Source organism: Antennarius striatus, chromosome 11 (genome assembly GCF_040054535.1).
Source record: "Antennarius striatus isolate MH-2024 chromosome 11, ASM4005453v1, whole genome shotgun sequence".
Classification (NCBI taxonomy): Eukaryota; Metazoa; Chordata; class Actinopteri; order Lophiiformes; family Antennariidae; genus Antennarius; species Antennarius striatus.
In genome coordinates, this window is record NC_090786.1 from 10,989,295 (window position 1) to 11,011,027 (window position 21,733).

At 39.9% G+C, this 21,733-nt stretch overlaps 1 protein-coding gene across 1 annotated transcript in view; it reads right to left on the minus strand.

Moving 5' to 3' along the window:
* Positions 1 to 21,733, minus strand: part of LOC137603423 (calcium-activated potassium channel subunit alpha-1a) — a 131,999-nt gene that overhangs the window by 71,895 nt on the left and 38,371 nt on the right. The window lies entirely within an intron of this gene.

Genomic DNA, 21,733 nt, shown 5'->3' on the forward strand with positions numbered 1-21,733 from the left:
GAGTCGTGGGCTGACAACATTCGAAATAATGGCTCCACATCAAGGGCAACCACACAGGTCAATCAACCTGACTCAATGCACTCTGTGTCCAACACAGTTTAAAGGATTTAAGCATTTCTGCTTGTAGAAAGTTGTGAAAACGGTTCATGTTGTGAACACCATCCTATCAGTCATCTTATCACTGACTTCATACGGTCCTATGCTTGTATCATGGAAGAACAGCAAACATCCTCCATACAGCAGATTGGACAGCAGAGGTGAGTTTCAGGGACAGAATTCAGTCATTAAGACGCTCCGCAGAGAGATTCAGGAAGTCCTTTATCTCTACAACAATCTGACCCATCACCATCGTACCACTGAACTTTGTAGATGTTCGTAGATTAGATGTTTCTCATGTTTACCTGATATACAGTTTGATGAAGTCCAATTTGTAGTTCTGTGCAATCTGTAAGTATTTCTTTATGAGTATTAGTAGAAGTAGTAGTAGTAGTAGTAGTGGTAGTATTACCAGTAGTAGTAGTATTAGTAGTATTAGTAGCAGTAGTAGTAGTAGTAGTAGTAGTAGTAGTAGTAGTAGTAGTAGTAGTAGTGTCAACAGTAAAAAAACAAATTTCCCTTAGAGTGAGTAAAGTGTCATGTTCTTGATTTTTAATATGAAGTAAACTTCATAAAAAGTTGGGAAAACTTTTGATAGATAATACCTTTATGGTTTATTTTGGCTTTTTAAGTGAATGAATTCCCTGAAAAATTAAGATACTTAATGACCTTCATTTGAAAATGATGATAATTTACTGACTGCCTACATAGAAAAATTTAACACTGGTTGCATCACATCTACATTGCTTAAAACAAAAGTATATGTTACACAAGATCATTTTGTGAGTAGCTTCTTACCTTAGATCACTGGAAAAACTAAACCAAAAACAACATTTATAATATGTTACAGTCATAATTAATTAATTATATAGTTTTCACATTACCCAGGAATTTTAATACAAGCCTATTTTCTTTACTAAACCCTATTCCAATCAAGTTGTAGTGAAGTCTTGGACCAGGGGTGCTCAATAAGGCAGTTTTCCCGAAAGCAGTCATTTTTTTCACAGCCAACTTCCAAAGCAAAAGATGAAGCATCATTCTGGGTGTCATGGTTAAAATCAAGAACTCCTTCCAAGACAGAGAGATGCTAAAAGAGGCATTCGTTGAAGCAGCTGACTCAACTAATTAATAAATAGTTCATGCTTTCAAAAGAAAGATGCAACATCTCTCCTCAAAGCTGCGGCGCCATGATTTGGCAAAGTTCCAGAACCTGGCGTCAGAGCTGGAGATGCAACAGAAGTGCATGTTACACAGAGCAGATTGAAAATTATCTGTCAGAGTTTGACAACCACTTGCAATGGCTGATTAAATTCAGTCCAAGACATCAGAGGATACTCGGGAAATGACAAAAAATGTGCACAGTTAATTGTATTGTGTTGTGCAATATGGGCTCATGCACTTATGAAAGGTACATCAACATACTTTGTACATATAAAGAATTCACAATAAATAATGAAATATATGTTTTGCATTTTTGTAGTAGGTAGATCACTATGACTTGGTCATTTTACAAGTAGCTCGCACACTGAAAAAGTGTGAGCGCCCCTGACTTAGACCATGCATTACCACTGTTATGCATAAAGCATCAATATTTCTTGTGAAGTCATTGAAGTGGAACATTAACAAACTGACTAATAAAGAGAAAGAATAAAATAAGGAATTAACCACCTCTGTATCCAGTAAACAAAATAATTTTGCAGGAATTTATTGTGACGAAAAGCCCTGAATCAAAAATATTTTTATAGGTATGAAGTTTTTTGGTAAGTTCACAGGATAAAATCACTCTTTTTTTTCTAAATAAATACACAGGAGGATTGTTGTCAAAATTGAGTACATAAAATGGAATAACTGTACGTATCATGTACATGTTGATTATTCAAAATTGATTGATCAGTTATCTTTAATTGTCTACAAATCATCTGTAAAAATGCCTTGGTCTATAGAATACATTGAAATTTTCAGTGAAATTATCACTACCTCCTAACTGTGAAAAATATAAAATCTAAAGCCTGAGGTGAGTAAAGCTGCTCGATTATGGAACTAATTTGCATGCTGTTCTTATAGAGCTTGTACAGGTCAACATGAAAGGAAGGAAAACATATTTGTGAGTAATGGTTTTGAAATGTCTGCATAGGGTCCTCATGATGACATGATTGGGAATAGGGAATCTGTGGTGAAGAAAACTCATTCATTCAGGATAATCTAGTTCATTAATCCCGCCTGGCTCACTGATGAGAGAGAGATGCTCAGACAGAAAGGAATTAAGAGGTCTAGCAATGGAACGGTCCAGATGAACTCCCACTTATTTTACTTTCAATCCTATGCATCTAGCAGTCTCATCTTCAGATTACCACTGTTACATCCGCCACAGCGGGTCACGGGGAGCCGGAGCCTATCTCGGCGGCGTGAGGCGGGGGACACTCCGGGCACGACGCCAGTGCACCGCAGAGCCACGCACAAACACATACAACCATGCACACACACTCATTCCTACGGGCAATTTGGAACGGCCAATCAACCTGAAGCGCATGCTTTTGGAGGTGGGAGGAAGCCGGAGAGAACCCACGCAGACACGGGGAGAGCATGCAAACTCTGCACAGAGCGGGACTTGAACCCGGGTCCGCCGTGTTGTGAGGCAGCAGCGCTAACCACTGCGCCACCATGCTGCACACAAATATTGTAATAATTTGAATTATTATTGAATAGATTTCCTTTCACAGAATGATTTACTTCAGTAAAACTATCAACATTTGATTGTTTAGGATTCACTCAACATTTGAATCAGTTGCAGTCATTTGATTTCTCTAAAAACCTGCTGCATTATCAGTATGTGTAGAGAGTTCATGCAGATTTAGAAAGAACACATCCTGAATCGCATGTGACCTCACAAAATGAATGAGTGAAACAGTCAAGGGGAGTGTCAATAAATGAAACCTCCATTAAATTTTAATGGTCTACATCCATGCATCAGCGTGTATTGTGATTTCTTTCCAACTCAAAGGACAGGAGTCTGGAGATGGCTGAATGGTATCTGTATTCTACAAGGAATAAAGGAAACATACTTTGTATTCCAGTCACACACTGCATAACCCAACCCAGACTACAGATTCATACCAGGGTATTATTACCAGTTGGTCAAGAGTAACATTCACTGGTATTTGGTGACAAAAAGCACACAAATGCATTGTCAGAATATTGCTTAGAGAAAAATAAGTGGATATAATTTTGTTCCTTCTCAAATGAAGGAAGAAAATGTATTTGGGACATAAATATTTGAGACACTTGAGAGTTGTTGTCCTGAAACAACCATGTCTCAACACAAGCCTAAGCTATCAGAGTAGTGGAAAATCTACTTCAGACTTTCCAAGGCTCAGTCTGCTGATAAGTAACCCCTAAACAGACTTTCCAATGACATGAATGCTAATTGACACCAATTAAAATGACTACCTCCTAACTGAATTTAACATTGTGGTCTTTTCCTTGTACAGATAAATAGTAATGAGTATAATAATTTTACGTGTTTAGTGTCAACATAAAAAGGCCAATTATATCCAGATGTCAGAAAAGCAATTCAATGATTATGAGAGAGGCAGAGCAAAAACAGATCAGTCCACAAGCTGAAAGTGTAATGAGGATAACAAAACAATAAAAATGAGAGCGATGAGTACAAGCCAGTCTGATCTATGGTGCAACACAGCTCTCTGTCTTCATTAATCTCCTCCCACAGCTCCGTCGATGTCACCATCCAAGGTCATGCACCAAATATCTATAGAGTATGGACCAGGTGAACAAAGGACTTGTAGATAGATGTCCTTTATGAAAAGCTTTATCATTAATCTATATTTCTCACTACTCTACAGGCAATATGGGACTTTTATATATTTGAAGCAGATAATAATTACTTCTTGATGTAGAATGAATGTAAATAAGATATTTAGATTTTTGAGGTATCTCAGTTTTTGTAACTTAGGGCTCACTTCTGATTGATGTCAATTTGTCCCTATAACATAAGGAAATGTGGCAGATTGCAAGTTAATTTACAAATTTTCACCGTCAAATCATTTGCTATGATGACTATTAATTGTTTTCGGCAATGCAGACATGACTTTCCATTTTCCTCATGTCCGTGCACTCCAGCACTTATTTCAATTGTACATTGCAAAATTTGAAGGGGCCACAACAACGACTGGTTGACATGTGAAAATAAAAACATGGTGTGAAATGTAACACTTTCAGAGCACTGACTCACTCTAATTCAATCAGGTTTGGCAATGCCAGCACGACACTGCCAAAATCCCCTGGGTCCACTGTCTACATAGTTTCTCATTTCATTAATCTTGATTGCACATGAAACGGGGCTAAGATAAGTAGTTTTAGCCCTAGTAATAAACATCACAATATTTCTGCACAACAGCTTACAGGTGACCTTTAAGTCTCAGAATTAATAGCTTAACTGAAAAAAGGAAATTACATTATTTCATCTTCCTTAAAAATAGTTTGTAAGTAAACTGAATTCCCCAGCTTCTACCCAATGGTTTTATATCTTAGATGTGTAATCTCATAAATCAAACTACATTCATTCATACCTCCATACTAGAAGTGGCTCTATTTAACCCTCATGGCCTTTTTCAGCTAGGTGCACACACATCGTTGAACCTAGGCAACAGAAATAGTGATTGATGGGGAGAGAGTGGGGAGGAGGGGCAGTATGAAGGAAAGCCTCTCAGGTCTGACAGGATGACAGCTCCTAAAATGAGCATCTGTCAGTGGGAAATGAAGAGGAGGCCTATGGGGATATGCTACAAACAGCTCCAGCAACTTGTCGACAAAAATCTTTTCTAAAAGTTTCTATATTGGATCATTAATTCATGATAATTTTTAGTTTCTTGTGCAAAATGAAAATGTGTCAGTCCAGAATGAAACCATCTGAATGGAAGCCGACTCCTGAGATAAACAGCATGCTCTAGATGCAAGAAAGAAAGAGTACCCTTCCTCCACCGCATCCTGTGTCAAATGGCCTCTCCAGCAGCATGACCGTGACTTTGAAAGTTCGCAGAGCATTAAGTAAGTAAGCAGAAACGGGTAGAGGCGGAGACAAAGAGCGAAGAGATTAAAAGATAGAGGTGATGATGACGAGTGATGGAGAGATGAGAGGATGGAGGATCGGCCCCTCCCCCCCCCATTAAGAGGTGGCAGAAAATGGCTTGTGGCAGAGACAGGATGAGAGTGAGAGGAGGAGAGAGCAGCTGAAGAGGAAGAGGAAAGCGGAGAGATGCAGAATATGTCCTCAAGACACAGCAAGCACTTAAATGCCACAGCGTGTGTGTGTGTGTGTGTGTGTGTGTGTGTGTGTGTGTGTGTGTGTGCCTCTTTGTTTGGGTGTGTGTGTATCGTTTGTGTGTCCTCGACCTCTACGTGAGATAAACCTTTGTGTGTGTTCATTTGTGACAGAGAAGGGGGATGCTGGCAGGATTATGCCAGAGTGGGAGACGAAAATTATTAAATACAGCCATCACAGCCGTCCTCCACCCGGTACTCCACACATGAGTTTATTTAAATTATTCCTTTAGGAAACTGCAGTGCATCTGCAGAATACTGAACGGGACTTAATAAGAATTTTATGCAATTTCACTGACTTAACATATTACACATTTGTAAATGTGAATTAACTACAGGACAATATAATTTGTCATAATATGGGATTGTTCAGTCACTACAGTGATGCAACTCAGTGTTTAGTTACACCTAGGAGTAGTTATAGACCATCTCCTGTCGTGGAAAAATCAGATTGTAGCTGTGTGCAAGAAAACAAAGCAAAGAATCAATTTCCTTTGCCGTTTCAAATCTTTTGTTGCCAGTAAAAGGATTCTTCTTTTGTTTTTCCCTTCTGTTATTATGGATGTTCTTCAATACCGTAGGAACACCTGGTATGGATGTTTGTCTGTAGCACTAAAGTCACAAATGTCACAACTAAACATTTGCTCAAAGATTGTTGGACAGGAACTTCAAGAAATGTATACCTCCATGTATTCTTCTTCTTCTATTCCTTTCGGCTTTTCCCTTCAGGGGTCGCCACAGCGAATCAGTTGCCTCCATCTAACCCTGTCTTCTGCATCCTCTTCTCTCACACCAACTACCTTCATGTCCTCTTTCACTACATCCATAAACCTCCTCTTTGGTCTTCCTCTAGGCCTCCTGCCTGGCAGTTCAAAACTCAGCATCCTTCTACCAATATATTCACTATCTCTCCTCTGGACATGTCCGAACCATCTCAGTCTGGCCTCTCTGACTTTATCTCCAAAACCTCTAAAATGTGCTGTCCCTTTGATGTATACTGTATGACTGTGTACCTCCATGTATGATGTCATTATGCTGAGGCTGGCAAAAAATCACGTCAAACACCATCACGTCAAGCACCAGTCATATCTTACATAGTGAATACAGTCTACTTTCCTGAGGAAGAAGATTCAAGGTACCACCTTACAAGAATTCTAGACTAAAAAAGTCTTTAGTCCATCAATCGACTTTAATGCTCATCCAGGAGCAAAACCGGAGATAGGCTGAGTGGGGGAAAAGCGCTCTCGACTATTATGTTTCCATGTTGTAAATATGTGTCATGTCAATGTGTGTGATATATATTTTTCTTCTGTTGCATAAAATGGTGACAAATTTCAGCACCTGCTGACAAATAAAAATCATGTTCATGTTCATTTAATGTGGGTCTCTGTGATATGACACCACAGACTGATGATCTCTGGGTAAAGTGTGACTTTGCCACAGGATATCACAGATCCACTGACTTATTTCCATGTCTCAGGGTATCTAGAGTGTCCCTTTGTTTGAGTCACAGCCATGACATGAACAGAATCCAGCACCCAGACCCAATTTTGGGCTTCCTAAATCAAAAATACCATCACGATCCTGTTGTGTATTTCAGCTACCAGTCAAGTCTGTGTCTGATCAAATGTCAAATGATTTGAGAAGCATGGAGGAATTTAATGAGATAACAGTTGTAGTTTTTCCATGAATTTAAGAATCTAATGACAAGACTATGACTATGATGTTTCCACCAGAAATATGCTGTTGCCAATAGTTTTACTAATGAGTACAGAGAGCACATAAAGAGCTTTAAATGACATTACAACACTTACATTAAGCTCAGTATCATCAAAATCAAATGAGCTTCATAACTACAGACATTTCTAGCATGACATCACAAATAAAGAATGTATGCAGCAAGACCCATATTAAAGGTGGAGGTAAACAAAGCAGCGGTGACAGTAAGGAAGGCACACATGAGTGACTTTAAATCCCAGTGTTGACAAAAGAATACAGACAGTGACCCCACATTGATTATTGATAGCTGTTAGCAATGATTAATGCATGTGCTGTGTTAGCTTGTGGAAACCAGTCAGCTAAGGACACGAACCCCTATTATTTTTTACCTTAAGAGATCGCCAATCAATGAAACGCAACCACGGTCTCCTCTGTTTTTCTTTGGCTGGAACAGAATAGACGTAAATTATGTAGATTTGTACAACCAACTTGTTGGTGTAGTTGAGCAACAACATTGCGACACACTGCTACCTTACTGATGGACACACCAAACTTCACCTGGGGGATGAACGGCCCCTGATCCAGGGAGAGGCGAGTCTTCTCTCAAAGACGACGGATTCTGATCAGCGTGTTTGAGCACCGTTTTAAAGTTAGTGGGCTACAGAGTCGATACACGACCTGTTTGTTTTCACATTCTAGGAGATGGTAAAAGTTAGGAGAGTTGGAAGGTTTAGTGAAGACCACTAAAATAAATAAATATATAAATAAATAACTGTATGTATGTATCTATGTAGGTAGGTATGTAGACGGACAGACAGACAGACAGATTTTATTGATCCCAAGCTGGGAAAATTGCATTCAAAAAGTGTCGAAAAGACAAAAAATTTAAAAAGAAAAAAGGCATCTCAAGTCATTTAACAACAGCAGGTAGAAAAAAAAGCAGAAACGAAAGAGAAAAGATACAAAAATAAAGAAATCACACAGAAACTACTGCAAGAGTTGCCAACTAGCACGGAGCCATGTATGTATGTTTATATACACACATTTATATATACACATTTATATATATATACACACACATACACAAAATAAAATCTCTGACACTGGAAGCCTGGCAGATACCATCCACAGTCCAGTGGGAAAGCTGTATTTCAAACAGGTCTTGCCCTAGCCAGACAAAACAGACCACCAGCTGGTCAGGTAAAGGCCAACCATGAACATAATCTTTGTGAATACGTAGTGTGCCCACAGGACACAGGACAGAAGCTGAGGAGCTCAACGACCAAAGACCTGCAGGCTGCAGGAATAACTTCAGGCAAATGACTGCGTAATGGAGATAAGTAACCTTGGAATAATCCAAAGAGAACTGCGTACAGTCTTGTGCAAAAGAAATATCAACAGATTCAGTGGGCTTAAATGTGGGATCAACAACCAAAGTCAAATCCCATGAGGGAATGCTGGATTTAACTACAGGCCTCAGCTGGCAGACGCCCTCTAAGAAAAGCATGGCAAGAGGGTCAGTGCCTGGCATCAATCTATCAAAGCCTACATGAACGATATACTGTAGCAGCCAAACTGAACGTTTTTGGGGTTTTTTAAAGAGATCCTTATCTGTGAGTTCTTGATGGACTGTCAACACTTCTATGAAAAAGAACTGAAATGGTAGATTTCATACATGGAACCATTGAAAAAACACCTTCTTCTCTAACAGTTTTAATGATGCCCATGCAAACTGGATCATCATCATATTTGGCGGCAGAACCTTAACCTCAGAATTGGGCCTATTTAACAAGTAGGCATGCAGTCGGTGTACACATATGAAACTACAAAGACCACACTGATGCCAGATCAATCATCTCGCTATGGCACGTCTTCATTGGTCACTAAGGTACCATCAGAATCAGGGACAGCCCATGCAGGAGCACAATCTCCACCGCAGGCAATTATCTGCAAAGATTTTTTGAAACTCTGCTAACAGAGTACTGTAACAGAATAAATACAGATGGGTGAAGACAAAGCATTAAACATTAGGTGTTCATAATCAGATAAATGCAGCAATTACAACAGATATGTGGTTATTATGTATTTCAATATGTCAATTTACTGGTATACTTATTTTAACATATATATAGGACATGTATGAGTCGTCATACATGTGCAGGACATGACTGAGGACTGTAAGACAGTGGTGAGGTGTGCTGTAGGTGTGACAGAGGAGTTCAAGGTGGAGGTGGGACTGCATCAGGGATCAGCTCTGAGCCCCTTCTTGTTCGCTATGGTGATGGACAGGCTGACAGACGAGGTTAGACAGGAATGTCCATGGACTATGATGTTTGCAGATGACATTTTGATCTGTAGTGAGAGCAGGGAACAGGTGGAGGAGAAGCTAGAGAGGTGGAGGTTTGTCCTGGAAAGGAGAGGAATGAAGGTTAGCCTCAGTTAGACAGAGTACATGTGTGTGAATGAGAGGGACCCAAGTGGAAGAGTGAGGTTACAGGGAGAAGAGATCAAGAAGGTGGAGGATTTTAAGTACTTAGGGTCAACAGTCCAGAGCAATAGAGAGTGTGGAAAAGAGGTGAAGAAGCGTGTACAGGCAAGATGGAACGGGTGGAGAAAAGTGTCAGGTGTGATGTGTGATAGAAGAGTTTCAGCTAAAATGAAAGGAAAGGTGTACAAAACTGTGGTAGAAGGATGCTGAGTTTTGAACTGCCAGGCAGGAGGCCTAGAGGAAGACCAAAGAAGACGTTTATGGATGTAGTGAAAGAGGACATGAAGGTAGTTGGTGTGAGAGAAGAGGATGCAGAAGACAGGGTTAGATGGAGGCAACTGATTCGCTGTGGCGACCCCTGAAGGGAAACGCCGAAAGGAGAGGAAGATAACTGTGCCATGTATCAATCAACAACAGACTTGATGTTTGAACAACTGTTCCATCATCTAATGAGAACAATGAAAAATATTTTGTATACAGTAAAATTAGGACAAAGGAAATGTTGTGTGAATACTAAATGGCCATCTTTAAGTGGCGCATTTTCCATCTGGTCTGCAAGTCATAATGTATTCAGGTCACTACACGGTTGTCCCTGCAGTTACTGCCACGCAATTCCATTACGTGGCTTTAATCATAGCATAAATCATCCCTGCCTTAGTTAATTATTTCAAAACTCACACCAATATCATTTCTATTACAATGCATGCAAAGCAATCACTTTGCCTGATGAATACTGCAGAATTCAGCAGAACTTATCATCGTCCCACAAAAAAACTGTCATGCTGCATTAGGCTCCAGCAGAATGGCCTGATCCTGCCAAATATAAAATTAAAAACTTCCTTCCCAATAAGGCAATTGGACTGAGTCCCACCTGAATAGTTTAAAAAAAATACAGCTGCATCACATCTAATTTTCTGTTTCCACCCACCTCTCTGTCACAAAGATATTTTCCCACAAGCGCATAGATTTTGTCTTGGAGGAGACACAGCAGTGACATGATCCTTATCTAATTAAATCAAGGTTTCTTTTAATTTCCTGAAGGTTAATGAGAAGTTTGTCATCAGTGTCAGAGCCCACTTTGCTGACAATCTAGTGGGGCCTGATGAGGTTGAATGTTCTCTTGCAGTAAGGATTCACAAAGACGGGAAAGTTGTATTAGTATTCTGTGTCTGTTGGCAGCCAATGTGTAAAGTGGAGAGCAGCAGCGTTTCGGTGTATTTCCTCAGTTTGCTCTCTGCCACATTAGATCAAGCCCAATGCAGATGTCCAGCTCAGTCAATAAGGTGGGCAAATGTCTGGAACCTGCCAGGGATGACCTTAACACATCTTTAATTCCCTCACACATCAGCAGTAGAATGAAGGTGTCACACTGAAACAACAAAAGGAGTTGCTTTCAACAAAAGAGCCAATATTTGGATGTAACAATTTTAGTATTTCATATAATATTGAAAACAAAACTAGCATATTTAATATTCAATTTTGCTCCAACCTGCCTCAGAAAGCTATTGTATTTTTGAGATATGGCAGAGGAGTGGAACAAAACGGTAATTTGCTAATGTTTCCATTCTTTTGCCTGCTGGGGTATATTATTTTTAATTCCACTTTAGTCATAAAGTTATTCATTCAGTAGATAATTAATAGCCACCCTCACAAAATGAGAGCTAATCCAACTCCAGCAGAGACAGAGGGTATTTTTTTCTCTCTCAGTTACAGGAAGACAATGTTAAATACAGTTATACATGCTGATCGTTGTTGTACTGAAGAGCTTCATATTGTTTCATATTCACTAACACAAAGGTAAATGTATCAATATTCAATACCCGACACATGTGTCAGAAAAAAATTCAGCCGTCTGCTCCTGGAATGTAGCCTGTTCTTGTTAGATTGAGGATTTTATTGGTCAACCAGAAACCTGTTACATAATTTCATTCTGATGCATGATGCATGATACATCATACTGCATACACTACTGAATTCAAATGGGGAGGTGCAAACATTTTAAGCTTTCATCATTTCAAATTGCAACTATGACTGCAACATCCAGGCTCCAGATTAGCTCTTTCTGCATAACTTGAAAACGAAGCAGCCTTAACAGGCAGGGAGGGGCTTTGTGACTGCATTTAGAGTATCGAGCTGAATCCTCAGATATGCTGGAAAAAACTCTACATTATTTAAAGGCTTAAGCCTTATGAATATTTCTGAGTGAATCCTTTTCAGATTCCAAAATCACTGCGACTGCAGCTGGTTATTTCATACCAAGAGGACACAGAAAACAGGAGAAAAAAATAATGTGGTCGGATAATAATGTGTCACTGTTAATTGTATTGGTACCCTTTAGAATAATTATGAGTTAGCTATTATAAATGCAACAGTATGGGGTGAGGGGTTAGTGTGAGCCCACAACAAAATTATAATATTAGTACTTACATTCCACATATACGCATAAAACATTGTTTTTGAAAAATATTTTTTTAGGTTCTGGCACTGCCATGATATAAGTAATTTTGGTTTAGGCTAAAAAATAATTTGATAAAAATGATGATTGATCATCAGACTAAAATCACTATTTGAATATGTTAGGAAAACATGGCAGCTTCGGTCTGCTGATACATCTATCTGGTAGCACCTCCAAAAACTATCAAATCCATCATTTACAATTTGGATAAAAAGTGGAAGCACACAGAAATGATAGAGATAGTAAGCGAGACATTGATGGATGGCAAAATATTAATTCCTGTAAATAACAAGTGATGTGCCAGTTAGAATAACTAAGTGCAATGTGCCAGAGACGCGTACATACGCCCGCAGCAAAATAGCCATAGTTGTTTACAAAACCAAGACATCGTTCAGTGTTTGAAGGCTATGATGGTTTGGCCTTTTAGCCCGTCTGTGAGGGGGAGTATTATGCTTTTATTTCATCTAAGTAGAACCACGATGGAACTCTGCCCACATTCTGTTTTATAGTCAATCTATCAATGGGTTCAATTCTAAAGACACCAAAGTAAATGGACGAAATAGACAATGTAATTTGCAATAAATTGATATTGTTCAGACTTGAAATTTCACTCTGCTTGTGAATCGCTTAAAGAGCTACTTATGCTAATGCACGACAGAGATAGGCATATAGTATTCAGACAGTTGTTTGTTGCTGTCTACCAATTTATTTTTGATTATTTCACTTGTAGGATAACTTACCATCATTGTGACTGAGCCTGCTGTAAACTGTAAATGCAGTTGCAAATACGGGTACTGTAATTGCATAATAATCACTCATAATAATCATACACTCATATTTCCTGCAGTACATAAGCCTTAACTCATGCAAGCAAATATTTTTAATCAATCAGTTGAATCCAGTTGAGTCCTTGTGCACAGGTAGTGCTGATAAGAAAGCTTCTTTAATATGTAGTGTGAGAGGAAAGCGCGAGGGGAGTGAGCAGAAGTCACTTCTGGTCTTTCTTTGATGCACTAAAGGCTTTGAACACAGCAGTGATGCAATGAGGCCAGAGGCAAAGAAAGACCCACAAAAAAAACCCAAAACATTTAATTAGCACCTTGCCTTACATGAGACAATCTGGAGAAAAAAAAACATATTCATCTACTTCCTTCAATGCACTCAGAAAAAAATAGTTCAGATGGCTGAACCAAATCAAAAATATTGAGAAAAATATTTATTTCAGACAAAAAGTACAGCCGGGTCGCAATGTGAATTTTCCTTTTGGTTATTTCTTTTCAGTGACTCTCTGTGTTCCATCTGCCCACTCATACAATAACATTACTCCCTTCCTGTGCTTCTTACACCACCTGCAATCATCCCTTAATGATCTCATGGAAACTGTGAGCGGTGAACAGAAAGCTGGTGGAGGTGATGTGTTTCAGGGAGGCTATGCAGCCAGGAAACAGCATCCAAGCTGGACTAAACGGATCTCAGTTCTGGCTTAGCAGATGTTCCCTATGGTGCTGCCTTGTCTGATAAGCAATTATAAGCTCAGACATAGCACAAGTGACATATTTATAATGAACCTGAGAACATATAGGAGTCACAGGACAGTCAAATGATAAATGAACTACAAAGCATATAACTCATCAATGCCTGTACACAGAATGCTGGCGCTCCATCATTCACTTTGAGATCTGCACAGCACAGTGGGATGTTTTTCCCATTAGGAGAAAATATTATGTGACAGTAACTTTTTGTTGCCTCTCACGGCAATTCTGGGGGGAGGAAAACGATCAATCTTACACCCCTGATGTTGCTGCAATGATAGCCTGTCCAACGCACACGTATAAAACAGAGATGGGAATGCAGTCAGTCCTCTATCCACTGATCCCTTCACTCCCACACCATCTCTCTCTGTGTGACTCAGGCCCACTAATGTATAGATGGTGAAGAAAAGAGGAGGCAGTGCCTGCTTCAAAGAGCAATCGGCATGTGGCATACAAAGCCTGCTCGAAGGAAATGTTGAATGTTAATACAGTGATAATTCATCAGTCCCCTCTGGGAAATACTCTAAATGCTTAGCCCACTCAAAGGAGGCTGGTGCACAAAGGAAGAGCTAGAAGGTATTCCGTTAGCTCTTTCAGGAGCTTCCAGGTCAGTTCACTATCATAAAGATGAAGATTTATCTTTAGCTTGTACTAAGGTAGGCTGGCCTGCAATCACAAGAGAAACTCTTTCAATGAGTGTCTTTGAACACATGCTCCTTAGGCCCTCACGTTTCACGTATATGGAACTAATAACTTAATCTGACTGTCAAACAAGCAGGAAAAAGTTAGTAAGTAAACTATGCTTGCATTGACAGCTGCTTACACAGCACACAGACAGCATTTTCTTAGCAGATATTTTTGTGTACCTGAATTTAACTAAAAACAGGTTATATTTCTTTTCGCTGCACAATAATGCACTTCTGTTTCTAAAGGAAAATGGAGCACTTGTCTCATCAGCAGTATCGCCTCCAAAGGAATTTTCAATCTTTGCCAACTTGCCCTTAAACCTGTTTTTGGAATGCTTCAAAGAAATGTGCTGGCAGTGACGGTGGTGTTAGATGTGATTCGATCAATGTGATGCTGCAAGTTCTGATCCATAAGGTGTGCGTCATCTCAGAACCACTGAGTCACTGAGGACCCAGGACCTTAAGAAAGAGCCATGGCCGAGATGAGAAAGGGAAGGAGCTGACTTCACAGGTTTACTGTAGTCCCAAATGACAAACCTGAAAATGTCTACGTCCTCTGTGACAGCATGATTATGTCTCTCTGTCTGCAAACAATGTTCTGCCTGTATGTTTGTCTATTTTCCTGTTGACTGCCCTGTGTACCTCCAACTATCTGTCAAGTTGTCTCACTGACAAAAACACTAATGCGCTTGTGACCCTTCAGTACAAATTTTTTTCTGGCTACACAGTCACTCCTGGACCCTATCAGCAGATCACAAGCAATCCCATTTAGGTTTTTATTATGGGATACAAGGGTGACATACTTCTTACCTAAATACAGCATTAACCTTAAATGTCTATACATTATTTTATAATAAAACAGTATTCAGTGAAAATTATAGCATTTTCATGAAAGTATCGGTTAATAAATTGTCAAAATTGTGGCCATTAGACCATCAAATATCCTGTTTTTGATCACTGGTTTGATCTTGGCTATTTATCACATCATGATTTAAGAAACGTAAATCATGATCAGCTTACTTACAACAAGGTTTTCACATTTCACTCACAGCAGAAGGCAAAAAAAATTCAAACATTTTCACATAGCTCATAAATATGGCGTTCAACAAGAGACAAGGACAATTGAAGGAATAATGGAAGAAGAATACTGGAACAGGGTGCAAAATTCAGGTTGACTCTGAATTTTGCACCCTATTAATAATTTTTTTGAAGAAAAAATCCTGATAGCAAATAGATTTTTAGTTGCTCACATTCTCACACCATTTCAATTACCTTAAAGGGACACTTTGTTTTAAAGCAGCGGTTGCAATTACCTGATGCTAGATTTTTCTTATAACACACCCCACGAGGAAGAGTTCCATAAAACAATATTCCTGTGAAACAAACAATTAAATACAACTTGCTTTCAACATTTCAGTTCCAATGTAATGATTTGATTGTTTATTTTTTGTTAGTTGGGGTTTTTTGGGTGGGGGTGAATGTGCTCAGTTCTGTCTCTAGGTAACAAATGAACATGCATTGTCGCCACAGAGTCTCAAACACATTGCCTCGAGAGTCACAGGTGACTTTGATCTAATAAGGAGAGGGCCAGGCAGCCAGCTAAGTGAAACATTACTCCTGTGTCTGCTCTCCTGACCTTTTTGGGATGGAGTTGGATGGAGGGTGAGACAGACAAAGGGCACCAATGTTGCAGCAGAACAAGATGGGTGTATGCCAGCGGCTCTCCGGCAATACAGGTCCAGGTGGCAAATAGATGGGTCAATAGATAGAGGAGGGGGAAAAAAACGAGCCATGGTGAGTCATCTCAAAGAATAGCTCAGAGTTATAGCTAAGCCTGAAGGGGGCTGCAGGGAAAATCATTTATGGGCACAAAGTAAGGCCGACCATTTCAGAGTTTTGAAACTGTCCCCAGTGTGCTGCAAATTTAAACAGGATGTAATGCTGATAAATTGAATTGAAAAAACGAGACGCTTTTGTGAATAATGTTATCCACTAGGTGATACAAAGTACTATTTTAAGCCCGAGTGCATATTTTCAATTAAATTGAATAAATGCTTCCTCTCTAGTCTATCTTCCTGTTAAGGACTTCTGGCTGTGATTGTAATTGTTCCTTCTTTTCTCCATTCTTCTTTTATTTCTACTTGAAAGAATATAAAATTGGATGTTGTCTGCATTCATGCAGATACAGTGTACTACCATTCATGCAGTGCGCTGTGTCTGCATGAATGGAAAGATGTGGAAGTAAAGAAAACAGCATGCAAACGACTGAAATGATGTAGCATGATAGCAGGACACTTTCCCTACCTCCTGCTTGAATAGTGAACACTGCATCCACCACTCAGAGCTACAGGCAGTGAAAGCCCAGAAGACCTGTAAACATTCCAGGGCCATAGGGCTTAGTTCTTTTGGTTTGACAAGCATTCATGAAACAGGTTTAACAAATGAAACCAGGATTGTAATAACAACATTAATAAAACTGCAGTTTGTACAAAAAAATAACTCCGCTGTGAGAATTAATAATGTGTTCTTATGCCTCACAGTCTCAAACATGAAAATGTTTTTTTCCTGTTTCAAACCACTCATTATAAGCAACCTATAATTAAACTAAAGCAAAATTCAGTTATTTTTTATTTATGAGGGCAAATCACTCCCATTTAATTTGAAAGCATTGCCATTCATGTTTTTTTCTATACGTGCCTATTTGCTGTGCCTTGTTACATCCTTGCATGTACACCCCAGTGTATTAGAGACTTTGGCTGACACCACACCTATTTCTGTCTCCTTCTGCTCCCTCCATCTAATTTTCGCTGCTGCATTTGCTCGTCTCCCGTGATCCCTGCAACATAAAGAGCTATATGTCACTGCTCGGAGGATTAAGTCAATGCCAATTGGATTGCCATTGGCACACTGATAAGTTATGGCAAATGACAAAATGACTAAGCTGTATACTAGCTTAACGAAACAACTGGAAAATGGGAGGTAGGCAATGAAAGGGTCAGAGGGCTTCAGGGGTCGCAGACTTTGATTTAAGAGAATAGGAGCAATCGCTCTCAGAAATTTAGTTTCATTACAGGGACGCATATGGTTAGAGCATGACATGTCAGTGAACGCAGCACAGAAAGCTGAAAAATGTATACATCTTTCCACGTCCACTGCTATAAATTTAGAGAAAAATTGGGTTGCGAATCGTGTGCTAAGAAACAACCTCTGATGCTATCGATTGCAAATTTCTGTTGTTAAAATTGATGATGCACCAATTGCAATTAAAAACTGACATAACCACATGTGGATGGTTCTACTTTACACAACAACAGTATAAATGAAGTGTTTGGAACCACATTATACGGGAACATCAATGTAACATTATTATCTTGAGTTGTATGCTTTGTCGTGCATACATTTGCTTTACTATATAAAATAGTAATAGTACGACTGTCATAATGATTGCAGCCTAGTCTTACTTGTATTTGCACCAGTATGTATGTGGGTGGTTGTGTTTGTTCAACAGTAACACATCCACTGATGGATTAAAAAAAATCATGTTCACTCATAAGATCTTCATTTTTTTTACAATCATGCTATATAACAGGCATATGAATAGACATATGCTGCCTTCTACTTTATGCTAAACCTTGTGACGGAGGAGTGTGAAGCAATAGATGGTGCTATGATGACAGCTGTATCCATGATGACGAGTTTACTGACGGCAATTAATTAGTTCCACACTCTCAACGGGAAAGCATAATTAGTCAACCAAAACAGACCCATGCAGACATGCAGGAGAAACACAACGAATCTACTCAGGCAAACGTCCATCAGACACACACATTCACGGGTAAAGTCAGGGACGTAAACAGACATTGACAGTACACAGAGGCTGCTGTCAAAATATACTTACACAGGCTGCACTAATGCTGAAAGTATTGAAAAATACAAATCTGTGAATGACAGCTGTTCTCTAAGCAGGCAGCAAGGCGATCACCGGGGATGCCCGGGAATACGTTCACACTCATTTTCTCCACAACAGGGTGTTTCAGGACACATGGAAACACAGCGGAACCTACACACAGTGTCCTTTGACACTTTCGATCTCACCTCATTTCCTGCCAAGACACACACAATGCTAGCAAATGTTCTCTCGCTCCAAATCAGGAAACTTGTGAAAAGAGAGGGTTTAACACAGGTGTGCAAACACAAAGGGAGAAATTGTGGAGAAGAGAAGTGTCCGTCGTGTCAGACACATTACTGCAAAAGCTGTTATTCAAAACTGAAGGGTGCCAGATTTGTTACAACTCCAGTTACAAATATATGTGCTGTCACTCCACTGCAGTGATAGACAGATGTGTTGCATTTGCAGATGGCAGGGGTCAAGAAGAGGGTGCTGCTCAGTGTGTGGGTGGATGGGTAGGCAGAGGGATGACCATAGGGTTTAGGGTGCAGGCCGTGTGAACAGATGGTCCCTGGTTGCCACCCAAGATCCCATTAAGAAAGATGGCAGGGTTGACCTATTTCAGGTCCTACCATGCCGTGCAAATCTATAGCAAAGAGAGACAGGGTAAATATCTTTGTTCATAGGTTAGGATCCTTGCTGTTTTTGTTGGACATTATAGAATTAAATGTGTTGTTAATGTATCAGTAACACAAATCAATTAAATAGATGCTGTGGTAATGCAGCGTAAGAATTTAACCTCATATCTCCAGCCGCTCAAGTAGCTGTTTCCTGGTCATTGTGCCCTTGAGTGCTTAATGAGGTCTTTCTACAAAGCAACTGGGCGATGCAGCTGTCATGAGACCAATGAGCCATCCTCTGTCAAGCCAGAGGTGCTCTGCCTTTCTCTTGTGTGCAATATGCAGTTCCTTTCTCTGGACTGGTGTCTCCAGAGGCCTTTCCTCCCTGAGTCATTTCCATAAATTTTAAAGATTGGGCCTTTTAACCTATTAAGCAGTTCTTTCAAAACCATCTGACGTATCAGTAACAGATTATTGTGAAAATATTGAGGTTTTTATCCTCTGTACTTCAAACAGTGGATGATTTATGAGAAGAGAAACATGTTCCATCATGTTCAAGTTCATTACCCCTGGTGTTTTATGTTCACGACTCTAAGGTTGGTGGCAGATCATGTGTGAATGAGAAGATAAATATTTGATAGGCTAATATTGTGAAGGCGATGTGTGAAACAAAAAGCTGAGGACTCACACAGAAGAGCAATGCCGGCTCATGCTCACATCAATCATTCCCCCCCTGTGTTTTATACAGCACATAAGGTGACACAGAGCCTAAATGAAATTGGATGCATGGCTGTATGTATGTGGTGGCAATTGGGAGCAGCTCATGCATGTAGGTTGCAATAACACAAAGACAGCTGACTTTGACATACGATCAGTTTGAGGAAATTGCATATTATCAGCATCTTTTGTCATGACGCGCAAGGATGTGCTCATAAATTGTTGTGCACAACCTGCCATTATTTATCTGCTGTTATTATAGGGTTTGACCAAGGCAATGAAACTAAATAACATGTTCTTAACTCACCTACAAAGACCACCTTAAACGGGGACGCTAATGACCGGCATTTTTCTACAGTTCTGCTCTGGTCTTAATGGGTGTGTAGTGTTGATGGATATCTGTTCATTTAATTCCTTTCCCATCACAGCAAAGTGATTTGGCAAAGTCACATTGAGCACTACAAGCCTTGTTCTCTGTATGTTAGTAATGCAGCAAAGCACAGGGAAACAAATCAAGCGCTCATGGGCCAAGCTTCTGCCACAGGTGGATTAAGATTTGTCTGGTAATTCAATATGCCTGAGGGAATACTTGATCTTTCCCTAGCAGGGAAGTCATCAATGAGAACAAATGAAGCTGCCTACCAGAGGCTATCTGTCTCAATCTGCTTTGGCTTTGGTTCCTCCACCTAGAAAGATGGAGCCTGTATCAAGCTTTAATCCCACCTCTGTGACTGTGTGTGCTTTACACCAGCTCTGCTTTTACCAGGCCGACACCCTCCCTTACACCAATAAACAACAATACACAACAGTTGTTGTGGTTACCAGTTAGTTTCTGTTTATATGGATATTTGCTGCAGTTTTGATAAGCGCTGGAGCAGTGTTGAGAGGGCAAGAGCCCCACAAAGTAAACACACACACACCCACACACATACACATGAATACAAAGAAGCATATGTCATTAGCTGGCATATCATACATGTTCTGTGCATGTGCTGTGAAAGAGACGCCGCCATATATGCATCCACACATTCCAACACAGTAACTACAGTACCGAATGTCATTATACAGTACTAAGCACATATGCAAATACAGGCTGGTGGGCAGAATTATCAGCCCCATCAGAAGTAGCACAAATCTCAGTAGGTGATACACCACCAGGGTTTAGCTTTGCCTAGAAACCACTTCACCGTTTCCTTCTCCATCTTCCTCTCTGTCTTTTTCTGTCTCTCAGACACACACTTACACATATGCACACAAAAACACAGGACAGATTGGAAGCGGTCAGTAAGCACAGAAGAGAGCAAGAACAAGTTGTATTCATGCCAGTAAAGCTGTGTGAGCGAGAAGTGATGAAAGCGAGGCTCAGTTAGCAAACTGACTGCTCCCTTTGGGATTCTTCATGAAAGACCTCGGTCCTTCTCATGTACCCCCACCCTTCTCATGTACCCCCACCAGACATGGAAAAATCATCACATTCCAGCAAAAGTTAGCAATAAGAATGTTAATATTGTATTTTGGATCCATTTGTACTCTGGACTTCTCTCAGCCAACACTAATGCACGGGGGATGTCTGTGCAAGACATGCTGGTAACGCTTCTGATTCAGCATCTAAATGAAAAGCCATACAGAGCAAGACCTAAAAATGAAAGAGGTTTCAAATTCAATTTATTTTCCATGAGTTTGAAGGATGCGCTTATGTAATGTATAAAGAAACAAAGACCACAAGCCCATAGTGTATGCTGTAGCTTCTGGGGCAAAAAAATATCTAATGGGTGTCAGCTTTTCAAAGTAGAAAGCTGCTGCTGAGGAGATGATGATACCGAGGGTGTAAATATCTTATTGATATGCATGTATGTATGCATGTACAGTAATTCACAAAACTAATAAAAACTTCTTTTTTTTAAACTGTTGACAGCATAATTTCACTCTCCTGCCTTCTGTCCATCTTGGAAAGGCTTGGGTTTACTGGAATAAGCCCAAGTTCTTATCAGACACCATGATGTCTTTTCATAATCGGGGAAGTTAATCAAATGAGGCTAGTCATTACAGGCAGCATGCTGCTCATAGCTAACTCTCTGCCACTCACTGGAGCTAAGTGGCAGACATCCTGCTGAGCTCAGAGGAGGAGGCATGAGCAATGCTGCTGAAGGAAAGGCTCTTGTTAATTTTAATAATGAGGCTGTGCAGGATAAAG